This window comes from Triturus cristatus, chromosome 1_2 (assembly GCF_964204655.1).
Source record: "Triturus cristatus chromosome 1_2, aTriCri1.1, whole genome shotgun sequence".
NCBI lineage: Eukaryota > Metazoa > Chordata > Amphibia > Caudata > Salamandridae > Triturus > Triturus cristatus.
The window spans coordinates 1087749923-1087762963 of record NC_140580.1 but is presented as its reverse complement, the minus strand read 5'-3'; the positions used below and the strand labels follow the sequence as shown (position 1 = coordinate 1087762963).

The following is a 13041-nucleotide window of genomic DNA, read 5'->3' as shown; positions in this document are numbered from 1 at the left end:
GGGCTGAGGCTCTAATTTACAGGAGTGTTTAGATTTAAAAATGATCGCAGTCCCACCTCCTTTCCCAGTTTCTCTATCACTTCTGGTAATGACATAAGCAGGGGGGAGGGCACTAGCAATATCTGGGCCTGAGCTAGCGTGAAGCCAAGTTTCAGTGAGAAACAAGGCATCAGGTTTCTCTGTATTCAGAAGGTCGAATATATGTGCTTTATTCTTGGGAAGGGAGCGGCAATTAATACTCCAGAAGTGTAGGTGCTTGCCTGTCTTTGGGAAAGAAATTTTATGTGTAGAGGTGTCTATTCCTCGTAATGCGGCAGTTGCCCGTTTAATATGTCTGTGACCCAACACAAAGCTACAGTTAGGGCAAAAAAAGCTTTGTTGCACAAAATTGTACGTGGTACAAGAAGAAGAGACATTACCTCTAAGTTGCAGGAGGTCTTTGGCAGTATACGTAAATATATTAGAAGTGTCTGTGGCAGTTCGAATATCATTAGTGGCCGCTGGGCGCGTCGGGGCGCGGACGGGCGCAGACGGCCTTGCCTCTTGTGCGCCTCCGGCACGCCATCGGCATGCCCGCTGCGCGCTTGCATCGGGTCGCTTTTAAGGCAGCGAGTGCAGCACGAAAGGCGGCAAGAGTGTCCCTCTGTCAGGCGGACCTCACGTGACTCTGGAGTGAAGCAGAGCACGAAATTAGGGCAGAGCCATCTTGAGAGTGAAAATAGTGCAAAGAACTGAAGCAATAGATTTAAAAAGAGAGTACAACAAACGTACTCATGAAAGAGGAACAAAAGGTGCCCTGATGCAGTTAATATATTTTAAAATGCGGGTATGAGGATATGAGGAAGCGTGTGCAAGACTCTAAATAACCTCTAAAAACAATCTGCCAGCAGAATAGCTAGCCGGTTACTTACGGCATGAAGAGACATTCATATGCCACAGACCTGAGCTTTCCCCAAGACAATACAATAGTGTTTCGACATTTTGGCCTCCCCTGTGTTTGACAGCCATCTATCAAAATCAGAGCATGGTTTCACTGATCAAGGGCCTGCTCAGACAGTGGATTGACAGTTTTCCTTCCCTTTCCTTCTTCCACCCTCCTGAGAGGGAGTGTTTAATACTGCTCAAGTCAGGCTCTCACAAAGAGGATCATGATTTCTGTTGTGGCATCTTGAAGGGGAAAATAACCTACACCAGACCTGTAGGGTCCCATAGACATATAGCTGCTTTAATCCATGCAGGTAGAGAAAAGCAATACATAGACGTGACTTTGATGCTGATAGAGCTTCAAAAGTCAGGCTTTAGTCGAAGTTTGGAAGTAAGAAGAAATAATTGTTGACAAGAATCCTTTAAACTATCTTGAAAAGTAAAAGAATGAGGCCTTTTCTATGGTTTTGTGCGCGTAAAATCTGAACCAAACTATAACGTCCCAGTGACCTTTGTTTTTTTCTTGAATATATATATATTCATATATTCATATTGACCGTCCTTTCATGTTTTGCACTGATGGTGTTTAAAAGAATAAAAGCACCTTAAAGGAAACAACTGTGGACTCCCTCTGTGCCGTGGAGACTCTGGTGGGGATCGTGCCGAGTTTGTTTGAATATATATATATATATATATGTATGTATGTATGTATGTGTGTATGTATGTATGTATGTGTGTGTGTATATATATATATATATATATATATATATATATATATATATATATATATATATATACGCTAAAGTAAACAGCTATGTTCCAGGGGCAGGTACCCCTGGACATAGCAGGAACCGGCCCTGGGGGGTGGTGGACCCCAGGGCCATGTATGGCTCCTGGACGGGGTCACGCAGCCCTTCTCCTTTGTAGTTTATGAGCCAGACCTGGGGAGGTGGTGCCCCCCTCCCACTTTTAAAATAGTATTTTGGCCTCGGGAGCTGGTAGTTCCCCCGGGCATAAAAACACCCAAGTGTCCTGTGCACCCCCTACTTTCAATTTTATGTAAGCCCACATGCCCCCAGCACCTGGCCCACCCAGGGACTATGATCTAAACAAGCGCGGGAACCCACGCTTGTGTTTTTTTTGTCATGAATTTTGCAAATTTGCAGCAAATTATTTGTTACAAAAATGCTTTTATGCTGTGGCAGGGTTCCAGGGGACCCCAAGACCAAGGCTTGGGAGTCAGGGCATTCATACCCTGCCCCCTTTTCTTTTTCTGTACGTTTTTGGGGGGGACTTGGCTGAAGCCGAGTCCCAAGATGGCTGCCAACACTTCATGGTTGAAGTGTTGACAGCAAATCAGAGCTCTGCATTTCCCTACACAAGCTCGTCATTTATCGTACTTATTCGCGCAGGACCCACAGCCCTAGATATCACTATTTTGATTAACTTAAATTTCTTAACAACTACTGAACAGGTTTACACCAAATAACTGAAAGCATGATCTGTGTAACTAAAGGTCCCCTGGGAATTAACATGTAAAATGCACTTTTTTTTACCCCTTCCCCCCCCACCCCCCTTGTCTCGGCCCTCACTTCACAAATCACCCCAAAATTTTCCGTGCAGAACAAGATTCACTAGGGAACTTTCTTTGGAAAGTTTTGTGAAGATTCGTCATACATCGGCAAAGATATAGGCAAGTCAAAAAATGCTTTTTCTATGGAAACATGGTCTTTACTAAATCCACCTACTGGCGACCGCCAGTAGTTTTGTTGTATATTTATATACATGTTAGACCTGGCTTTTCCAGCAGGTTTATCCCCAGACTTTTTGCTTTATGACCTCCTGTTTCGGACCCAGTTTTGTTTTTCGACTCTGTTTTATCACTCTGTGCATTTTACCACTGCTGATCAGTGCTAAAGTGCATTTGCTCTCCCTGTAAATTGTGTTTATGGATTGGTGATTCCATGATTGGCATATTTGATTTACAGGGCCTGTAAATCAAATGCTGCAAGTGGGTCTGCAGCACTGATTGTGCCACCCACTTGAGCAGCCTGTAAATGTAACTCAGGCCTGTCATCGCAGTGTCTGTGTGCAGTCTAGTGCTGCCATGTCGACCTGGTATGTGCACCCATTTGCCAGGCCCTCACCTTTCCTTTTATGACATGTGAGTCACCCCTAAGGTAGGCGCAAGGTACCCCTGTGGGCAGGGTGCAATGTATGGTAAAGGCAGGACATGTACTGATTTGTGTGATATGTCCTGATACTGAAATATAGTGTATTTTGTTTTTCATTATTGAAAGGCTATCTGTCCCATTGGATAGAATGGGAGTTTATTTATAACATCTTGTACGTATTACTCCCCATCCGGATAAGATAGAAACTCAAAATATAAAAATGCATCTTTTAGTAAAGATGATTTTTATATTGTGTGTTTGAAAATACCACTTATAGAAAGTGGGTATTTTCTTGCTTAGACATCCTGTGTGCCTCTGCTGGTTTGTGGATTGACTGTCTGTCTTTGGAGTGACAGGGGCTGAGGATGTGCATTCTCTCAGACAGCCACTGGGGTGGGGGTTCATGTGTTTCCTGCCTTTCCTGACTGAGGCAGGGCTGGGCTGAATAGACCTTGGCTGCATTTAGAGTAGGGCGAGGAGATTTCCTTGCACCTGAATATGCCTGGTCTTCCTTACACAATGCTTTCTACACCTCCTGCCGGGGGGCCAGAGAGGACAGAACTGTTTTTGACTGAGCACAGAGCCTCTCTGCCACCAGAGAACAAAGGAAAATGCTGTATAAATATTGGGGCCCAGACCCCAGAACTTTAGATTACTTCTGGAATTCAAGAGGAACCTTTGCCAAGGAGAAGAGCTGGAGAAACTGAAGGAGAAGTGCTGCCGTTTTGCTGTGTGCTGTCTGAGGTTGGCCTGCAGTGGCTATTTCTGCCAAGGTAAGGACAAGGACTTTGCTGTGTGCTGCGTCCCCTGCTTGAGGAAGATCTCTAAGGGTTTGAAGTAGAGCTTGCCTCTTATTCTGAAGTCTCATGGACACAAAGACTTAACCCCCAGCTCCCCTGAACTTCCTTGCTGAGAGTTCTGACCTGCCAAGAGGTGCCTGTGGCTGTTCTGGGCCTTTGAAAGTTGTTCCTGCTGTTGGCAGCTGGAAAAGTAACGCAACAACAAGAAGCACAACGCATCTGCACCTGTTTCCGATGCATTGCCAAAGAAACCGACTCAGCGCCTGCATGCGGCGGGAGAAATTGCTGCATGCTGCATCGAGTGCACCGATCCACGAAGTCTGAGATCACCGCACTGATTCCGACGCAGGCCCGGCTGTGCGGCTGCAAGAACCAACGCATTGTGCGCCCACAGCTGGAGAAACCAACGCAGTGCTGTTGCCGCTGCCGCATCGAGAACCTACGCATCTCCGATCATTACGCATCGCACCGGGGCGCCAAGCCTACAAGGCCACCAGCGCCGCAGTGAGAAACTGACGCATCACCTCCCCTTCAGTAAGGAACCAGCACATCACCTCCCCTTCAGTAAGGAACCAGCGCATCACCTCCCCTGCGTGGTAGTAAGGAACTGACTCATCACCTCCCCTGGAGTAAGGAACCAACGCATCACCTTCCCTGTGCGTAAGGAACCAACACATCACCTTTCTTACGGCTGTTCTTGCTTTTAATTTTAACTCATCCAAGGTACTTTTAATTAACCCTGGGCGTAGTTCGCGAAGTAGCTCTATGCGTAGCTACGCAAAGTGCACTTTGCACTACGCGAGCTACGCGTATCACTTTGCGAACTGCGTAGTACCATGTTCGCACTGTGCAAGATGCCGTTTTCAATGATTGCACAGTGCGGACAAGCATCCGGCACTGTGCAATCATTGAAAACGGCATCTTGCACAGTGCGAGCTGTAGTTTTCTGCCGCTCGAGGAGATTTTTACTGGAGCGGCAGCTTTCTCAACGTTGACTGGTAGTTTCTCATCACAAGCGGTTGCGATGAGAAACCTGACCTCCCCGCGTTGAGAATCTCGGCGGGAGGTTTATTTTCCACGCTCGCGATTGCCAACTTGATGTTGCTGATCGCGAACGAGGAAAAAGTCTTGCCGGGATGTAATTTTGCTTGCTCGCGGTCGCCAACTTGACGTTGAGGACAACGAGCAAGCAAAAAATGATCGCTGCACTACGCAACGCTACGCTACGCGTGTCTGCACTGTGCTACGTGCAATTCGCCTTGTGCGAAATAGCGCAAACTTCCCAAACTACGCGAGCGTAGCATAGTGCTTTGCCCAGGCTTACTTTTAATGTTGAAAATGTTGCATCCATAGTTTGCTAAAGTCATATTTTGATTACTGTATTGTGGATTTTTGTCATTTTGGTCTTATTTGGTTTAGATAAAGATTACTTATTTAAACTGGTGTGGTGTCCATTTGTACTGCTTCCACTGCAGAAGTGCTTTACACATTGCCTCGGAGATAAGCATGTCTGCTTGTGCCAAGCTACCAAGGGGGTGAGCAGGGGTTATTTTAGAAGCGAATCCCCCTTACCCTGACTAGGAAGAAGGGTCCCTACATGGACAAAGGTGCAAACCATTACCAACTAGAGACACCCATTTCTAACTAACTATATATATATATATATATAGTTAGAACTGGGGGTCTCTAGTTGGCAGAGGTAGGTACCTTTGACCAAATAGGGACCCCTGCTTCTAGTCAGGGTAAGGGGGTACACTCCTAAAATAACCCCTGCTCACCCCCTTGGTAGCTTGGCACGAGCAGGCAGGCTTATCTCAGAGGCAGTGTAAAGCATTTGTGAACACATACAGTAATACAGTGACAACACTACACATGGACACCACACAGGTTATATTATAAAAATAAGTATTTTTATATAGACTTAACACAAGACCACAAACTACAAAAATCGGCAATACTGTACTTTAGAATGTTAGAAATAGTTTAGTTCTCATTAGATGGTAAATGTGACACTTTACATTCAATGTACCTTTGGATGCTTAACGTTATACAAACAAAAGAGTTGCAGGGAAGGTGATGCGTCGGTTCCTTACACGCAAGAACGGGGATGCGTCGATTCTTTACTCCGGGGGAGATGATGCGTCAGCTCCCTACTGCTGCGTAGCGGACGGGGATGCGTCGGTTCCTTACCGGAGGGGAGGTAATGCATTGGTTCTTCTCCGCGTGGGGAGGTGATGCGTCGGTCTCTTACTGCGCTTCTGTTGCGATGCAACCAGCAGCGCCGCTATGTGATGACGATCTGGTGCGATGAAACAAAATTGCGTCTTCTTCTTGATGCGACAACGATGAGGTGATGCATGCACGCCTGATGGCCGTGCGGCGACTCTCTGAATCTTCTGAGCCGCAACAGGACCAGCGACACACTTCTCCGGTGATGCGACGGCATCTGTTGCGACGGCAACACTCTTCTCTGGTGATGGGAGGTGCTTCGGTGATGCGATGCGACAGCGGCTGCGGTGGCACCCTTACGCAGTGATGCAACGACAGCGCCTGCGGTGGCGTCACGCTTCTTCTCCGTGAGTCACGCTATACAACAGCAGGCACTTCAAATTACCAGCAAGGGAATTCAGGGGAGCTGGTTGTTGAAGTCTGTTATCCCTGATACTTCAGCAGGAGGCAAGCTCAATCTAAAAGCCCTTGGAGATCCTTTACAAGTTGATGAAAGTAGCACAAAGTTCCTTTCTCCTTTCTTTGGCAGTCAGGCAACCACTGCAGGCCAATCCCCCAAACAGCACTCAGCTTAGGGATAGTCTCCTCCTTCAGTTTCTCTCTGGTTCCTCTCCTCAGCAAAGGTTCTTCTTGTTTCCCAAAAGTTATCCAAATTCTTGGGGTCTGTACCCCAGTATTTATACACCAAAATCCATTGTCTCTGAAGGCAGAGAGTACCTGTACCTAGTCCAAACCAGTTCTGGTCAGTCCTGGAGCACTTTGTTTACAGGACTCCTTCCTTCCTTTGACAGTGTGGAGGTGGAGCCAGCATTGTGGAAGGCAGGCACAGCCCTATTCATGTCCCAGGTGCTCCCCTCCCACCACTCTACATGCAGATGGGTCTATTCAGCCCTGTGCTGACTCACCCTGTCTCCTGGAATCCCCCAGCCCCTGTCACTCAAACTCCAAACAAGGAATACACAACCTAGCAGAGGCAGGCTTGGAAAGTTAGGCAAGAAAATACCTACTTTCTAAAAGTGGTATTTTCAAACACAGAATGTTAAAACCAACTTCACTAAACGATGTATTTTATCATTCTGAGGTTCAGGCATACTAAACTCGAATTTCTACCTGGTTCCCTGAGTCAGTTAGGATTATAAGATGTTATAATCAAACTGCCCATTCTGGCCTATGGGGAACAGGTAGCCTTGCAATAGTGAAAAATGAAAATGGATGTAATTCACTATCAGGACATGCCACACACATCAGGGTATGTCCTACCTTTTACCTACAATGCACCCTGCCCTTGGGCCTACCATAGGGGTGGCTAATATGCAGAAAAGGGACGGTTTAGGAACTGGCAAGTGGGTGCACTTGCCCAGTCAATATGGCAGTATCAGAATGCACACAGGCTCTGCAATGGCAGGCCTGAAACACACTTTACAGGCTGCTTCTGTTGGTGGCACAACCAGTGCTGCAATCCCACCAGCAGCATATGATTTACAAGCCCTAGGCACACGCAGTGCACTGTACTAGGGTCTGACAAGTAAACCATATCAGCCAATCATGGAGTTATGAATCCATACATCAATTTGCCATAGGGAGCACTTGCACTGTGGCACTGAATAGCAGTGGCACAGTGCCCAAAGCATCTAAAACAAGCAAAAACAACAGAGGCAACAGAAAAAATGGAAGGGAGACCCACGCCAATGGTGCCAGGTCTTACATATATATATATTCACTGAAAAAACCATAGGTTTCACACACGTTATAGTTAGGAATTAGCATTTAAAAAACCTTGCAAATTCACTGAAAAAACCATAGGTTTCACACATGTTATAGTTAGCGGAAATTTTACTGATAAAAAACCAATGAAATTCCCCCGTTATAGTTAGTGCAGGCAACTATAACTCACGCGACCGCAATCCTCTGCTGATGCTAATACTGTATTTAGACACTTATTTGCCCATGTCTTCTTCCATACATTTTTAGCTATACATATATTACAAATATTTTTTTTTCATAAAGACACATATGTCATCAGCAGAAGATTGCGGTCGCGTGAGTTATAGTTGCCTGCACTAACTATAACGGGGGAATTTCATTGGTTTTTTATCAGTAAAATTTCCGCTAACTATAACATGTGTGAAACCTATGGTTTTTTCAGTGAATTTGCAAGGTTTTTTAAATGCTAATTCCTAACTATAACGTGTGTGAAACCTATGGTTTTTTCAGTGAATTTGTACGGTTTTTTAAATGCTAAGTTACTTTACGCCATTCGCGCACCGCGCGCCCACTTTACGCAGTTAGTGCCGTGCACGCACAGTGGGCACGCGGTGCGATGACAAAGCAAGAAAGCACATCAACAAATCTGTTTCTGCTTTCCTCCGTGACTATGGTATGGGTGCCATTTACCACAACAACTTGCGTTATGACATGCAAGACATTTATAGAGGAGATGGTGTGCACTTCAATGATGAAGGGAACAGAGTCTTCCTCTTGAACCTTAGACTCTGCATCGGTACTTACTTGTAGGTACCACTAAAAAATCATTTCATAAACACAACGGCTCTTTTTAGAGCCCCCTAATATCTAAACACTTAAATCTGATTTTAATTTTTTTTTTTTTTTTTTTTCTCTGGTACGCTTACCGTAAGCTTACCGTACGCGTACCCCGTGATTTTTTTTAAAATCAATAAATGTTTTCTTTGTACTTTACAGTCCTTCTTTGACCCCCTCACAAATGTAAGGGGGTCTGTAACTCTCCTCATTGCCCCCTTTTCTTGTTTTCACTCTTTTTTTTCTGAGTGAAATACACAAAATGGCGGCCGCCGCTTCCTGGTTTCGGCCGATTCGAATGTTTACTAAGATCTAAGAGCCAATCAGAATCGCGCTCGCGCACGCCACCGTACGCTTACGGTAAGCGTACGGTAAGCGTACCGTAAGCGGGCTCAGATATATATATTGATTTAAAGGCTATTTTCTCAGAATCTACTGAACAGATTTACACCAAACCTACAAAAGGCACTTCCTTGACCTAGGGACTACCTCTCTGCCAAATTTCGAGTAATTCTGTTCAGCCGTTCGGGCTGTAGCTCGTTCTAAAGGTCCTATGGAAAAATGCATGGGGAAAACGCGTTTTGGGACCCCCCTTTTATCTCAGCCCCCGCTTGACGGATCCCCCCGAGACTTTCAGGGTAGGAGCGGAGCGTAGCGCCCCACCTATTTTGAGAAATTCGCGAGGATTCATCGACCGGCGCCAAAGTTATTCAAAATAGAATGTTGAGGTTTTCCTATGGAAAAGGGGTCCTAACTATAACTACCTACTGGCGACCGCCAGTAGGTAATATATATATATATATATATATATAGATAGATAGATAGATAGATAGATAGATAGATAGATAGATAGATAGATAGACACTAAGAATCACATTTCCCCGACAATCCAGGAAAGGAGGATCACACTCCAAGCTCCAAGTCAAAATTCAATATGCAATTTTTATTCCACCAAAATCAGTCGGCACAGAAAAATGAGGCATGCATGTTTCATTTTTCTGTGCTGACTGATTTTGGTGGAATAAATATTGCACATTCAATGCTGACTTGGAGTGCCGTTCTTCTTTCCTGGATTGTCAGGGGCATTGTGTTCTTGATACATTTCAGCAAGCCCTGACGACTACCTGCCCCACCACCAGTAACTAGTTGCAGGAGTGCCCAAAGGAGGGCGAGCTTGCAAGAAGATATATAGATATATATAATCCTTCACAGCGTTCACATCCTGAACCACCAATACCACGGCACAGCACAGATTTTTGGCATCCAGGAGGTATTTGTTCAATTTTTATTTTATTGTGCAAACACCAAACCTTTCCATGACACAGAATAATTAAAAGTGAAACAACATGCGTGTTTCGTCTAACGCCTTCAACTGGGTATATATATGTATAAAGGCTTATGCTTACCTGCGAAATGCTTTCATTTATGTTGTAAAGGCATGCACAGGTATATGCTGACCCAATTCAGGAAGGATCTCAAGACCTGGCTCTTCCATCGAACGCCAGCGCCCTAACGGATCAGTGGCTCCCCGCCCCCAGCGCCTTGAGACCATCACAGATGAGAAGCTGTGCTTTGCAAACCCTGATTGATTGATTCATAAACTTTTGCGTCATAAAGTCATGCATTGTAAAGACTTATGCATTATTAAACCAGCATTGTAAAGGCATGCGTGGTAATGGCATGTGTGGTTCCATCATACAACCGTCCCTGAAGGCTTGGGAATTTATGGTGCACCAGGGAAGAAGGGTCCTGATGATCTGAACATTTATTTTTACTTCTACACCCTAAACAAAGGACCTAATTCACAAAGGTGAATATATACTGATACACCTAGGGGTAATGCTCTAATTTTTTGCCATTCACCATTTCAGAGTGTAGACTTACATCTTATTGTAGATTTCCGTGGAAATATAATACATTATTTATTTTAAATGTATGAATGTCATTTCTAATATAACAAATTTTCAATAAAAAAAAAAATTCTCACCCTCAGTTACATTTTAATTTAAATATTTAGTCAATTTCATTTAAAGTGATGTATTTCATTAGTTTAAGCAAGTTTAAAAGTATGAGGTGTCATTTCAGTTCACTGCGTCAATACATTTCTACCGGCGTATGCTGCAGTACAAGTAATTGGCCATGTGGTGTACTTGACCTACTTCTTGGCTGGGCTAGAGTCTGTTGTGGCACTTTTAGAGCTGTAGTAATTTTTTAAGTGTATTTTGTGAATTGTAATGATCTTACTCTTTTGTGGCATTGTTTTTTGTATTAGCACGTCCCTTCAAAATCCTTTCTTAAACTTCTCTAAGACCCTCACCTTTTGTAGTAATGATTCACCATTTTTCCACCACTTACCCTGGTCTCTCCCACATTTACTACTAAATTGCAAGCCTATGTGTGTGTATGAAATCTCAGAGGCAGGGGCCTCTGGCCATATATTTCAGAATTGTATTTTGTAGTCCTTAAGTTATACTATTGTTGTGCTACCGTACATACTACAAAATACAGTGTATGAATCAGGGCACATAGCCATATGCTGCATCTGACAGATCTGTGCTACGACGTAAAACATGCATCCAAAAATGATTCCTTTGTTCCTTAAGTTAGAGTGGTGAGGACACAGCTATTGATGCCCAAAACAAATGCACTCATGCCCCCTAATGGTTGTTTATAAGAAGCAATATCAATGTTTAGCGATGTCTAATTGTTTACATTTATAGACTGTTCCAAATGCAACAAGTATAGGCAAAGCCAATAGGTCTGGCGTTTGCAGCCATCCTTATGGCAATTCTTGTTTTGTCATGGTTTTAAAAAAAACTGTATTGTTTGGGATTAAGCCAGGTTCTCATCAATCTAAAAAAAAAAATTGCTACAGCTTTAATGATCAGAAGCTCCTCTCTGGGCACGGGAGCTGAGCCCACAGACCATGCAGGACAACTTGCAACTGACTGAATTGAAATCTATACTGTGAATATTACAAAACTTCACACAGAACGTATAATGTGTGAACGTCTAGGCGCACCTTCTAAGAACTTCAACTGATTACCTGGTCATTTTTTGGGCACTGGTTAGAAATGCCCTGGAGGCTTTGGGGGCGATGTATCTCACTTGATAAAATCTGACTCCCAGGTTCAAAATGTATCAGGTACCATAAACTGCACTTGTGTGTTTTAGAAAACAAAATGCTGGTTTTGCTGCTTAATGGGCTAAAATCCATGTCATAGCGAATTCTATTCTCCCCCCCACCCCTTTAAATTCCAGCAGATTTGACCGGCTGAAATTTTATAATGGGTGTGCACTTTATCGCATCTGATAATTACAGGGTGCGGTATACTCTGCACAACTCGAATTCCGACCCACTTGTACACAAGGCGGCAGATTTACAAGAAACTGACGCATCTCTGCTTTATGGCAGAGATGCATCAGTTTACTTGCGTCCCGCAAAAAAACTTTTACAATGCGGCGCACCATGGCGCAAGGATTGACAGATGTGTCACGCATCTGTTGGGCAAAGGTCACACAGTGCTGGGGTCATGTCTCAAGAACGACGCGACTCCAGTAGTGCTCAGAAAGGCCTATACCTATTGTGCTGCATCAGGGCCGGACTGGCCGTAGCGGGCACCGGGCAATCCCCCGGTGCGCCGCACGGGTGGGGGCCAGTTTTGGGCCCCTGGGGCCGTTTTTGTTACAGGGCCGTTTTTGCAGCATAGCTGCAAAATCGGCCCTGTAACAAAATCGGCTGAAAACCAACCCTGGCAAAGAGCTCGGCGACACACCCAACCCCCGGGGGGCCCGCCGAGCACTTTGCCAGGGCCGGTTTGGGTTACCAGTCCGGCCCTGTGCTGCATCACTCCTTATGCCTGCTTCAAGCAGGCGTAAGGTTTTGACGCAGTGGCGTCGTAGAAGTTGCGCAGTGAAATCTTGTAGATTTCACTGCATCACTTGTATGAGGCTTTCTTGCGTCGGAACGCCCACCCTGCTTACTTTATACCTGACACAGGTATAATGTGGCACAGGGCTTTACAACGTGACTCATCTCCCTAGATGCGTCACGTGGTAAATGTGTCACAACGTGGCGCATTGTTTACGCCGCAGCTGGGTCCCAAACGAGACGCAACAGCGGCACAAATGTGTCGCAAGGGGGCTTGTAAATCTGCCCCAAGGTTTGAGCCAGGGTCAGAAAAAACTGGCCCCCTCATTATCAAGGCCTAACATTATTGATAAGTCTTCAAGGCTGTAGTTCGGGAACAAGACTCCAATTGGCCATTTTCCTCTCTCATGAGATGCTGAACCCATTCACCCTCAATTTCCACAGAAACAATGGAAGCAAATAAAATAAGGGCACTTTAATACCGAGAGTGTGTGAATCTGAACTT

The 13041-nt window shown here is 44.9% G+C and overlaps 1 protein-coding gene across 4 annotated transcripts in view; it reads left to right on the top strand.

The window, feature by feature from the left end:
- KCNT1 (potassium sodium-activated channel subfamily T member 1) overlaps positions 1–13041 on the top strand; it is a 1722207-nt gene that overhangs the window by 1027347 nt on the left and 681819 nt on the right. The gene's annotated exons all lie outside the window — the stretch shown is intronic.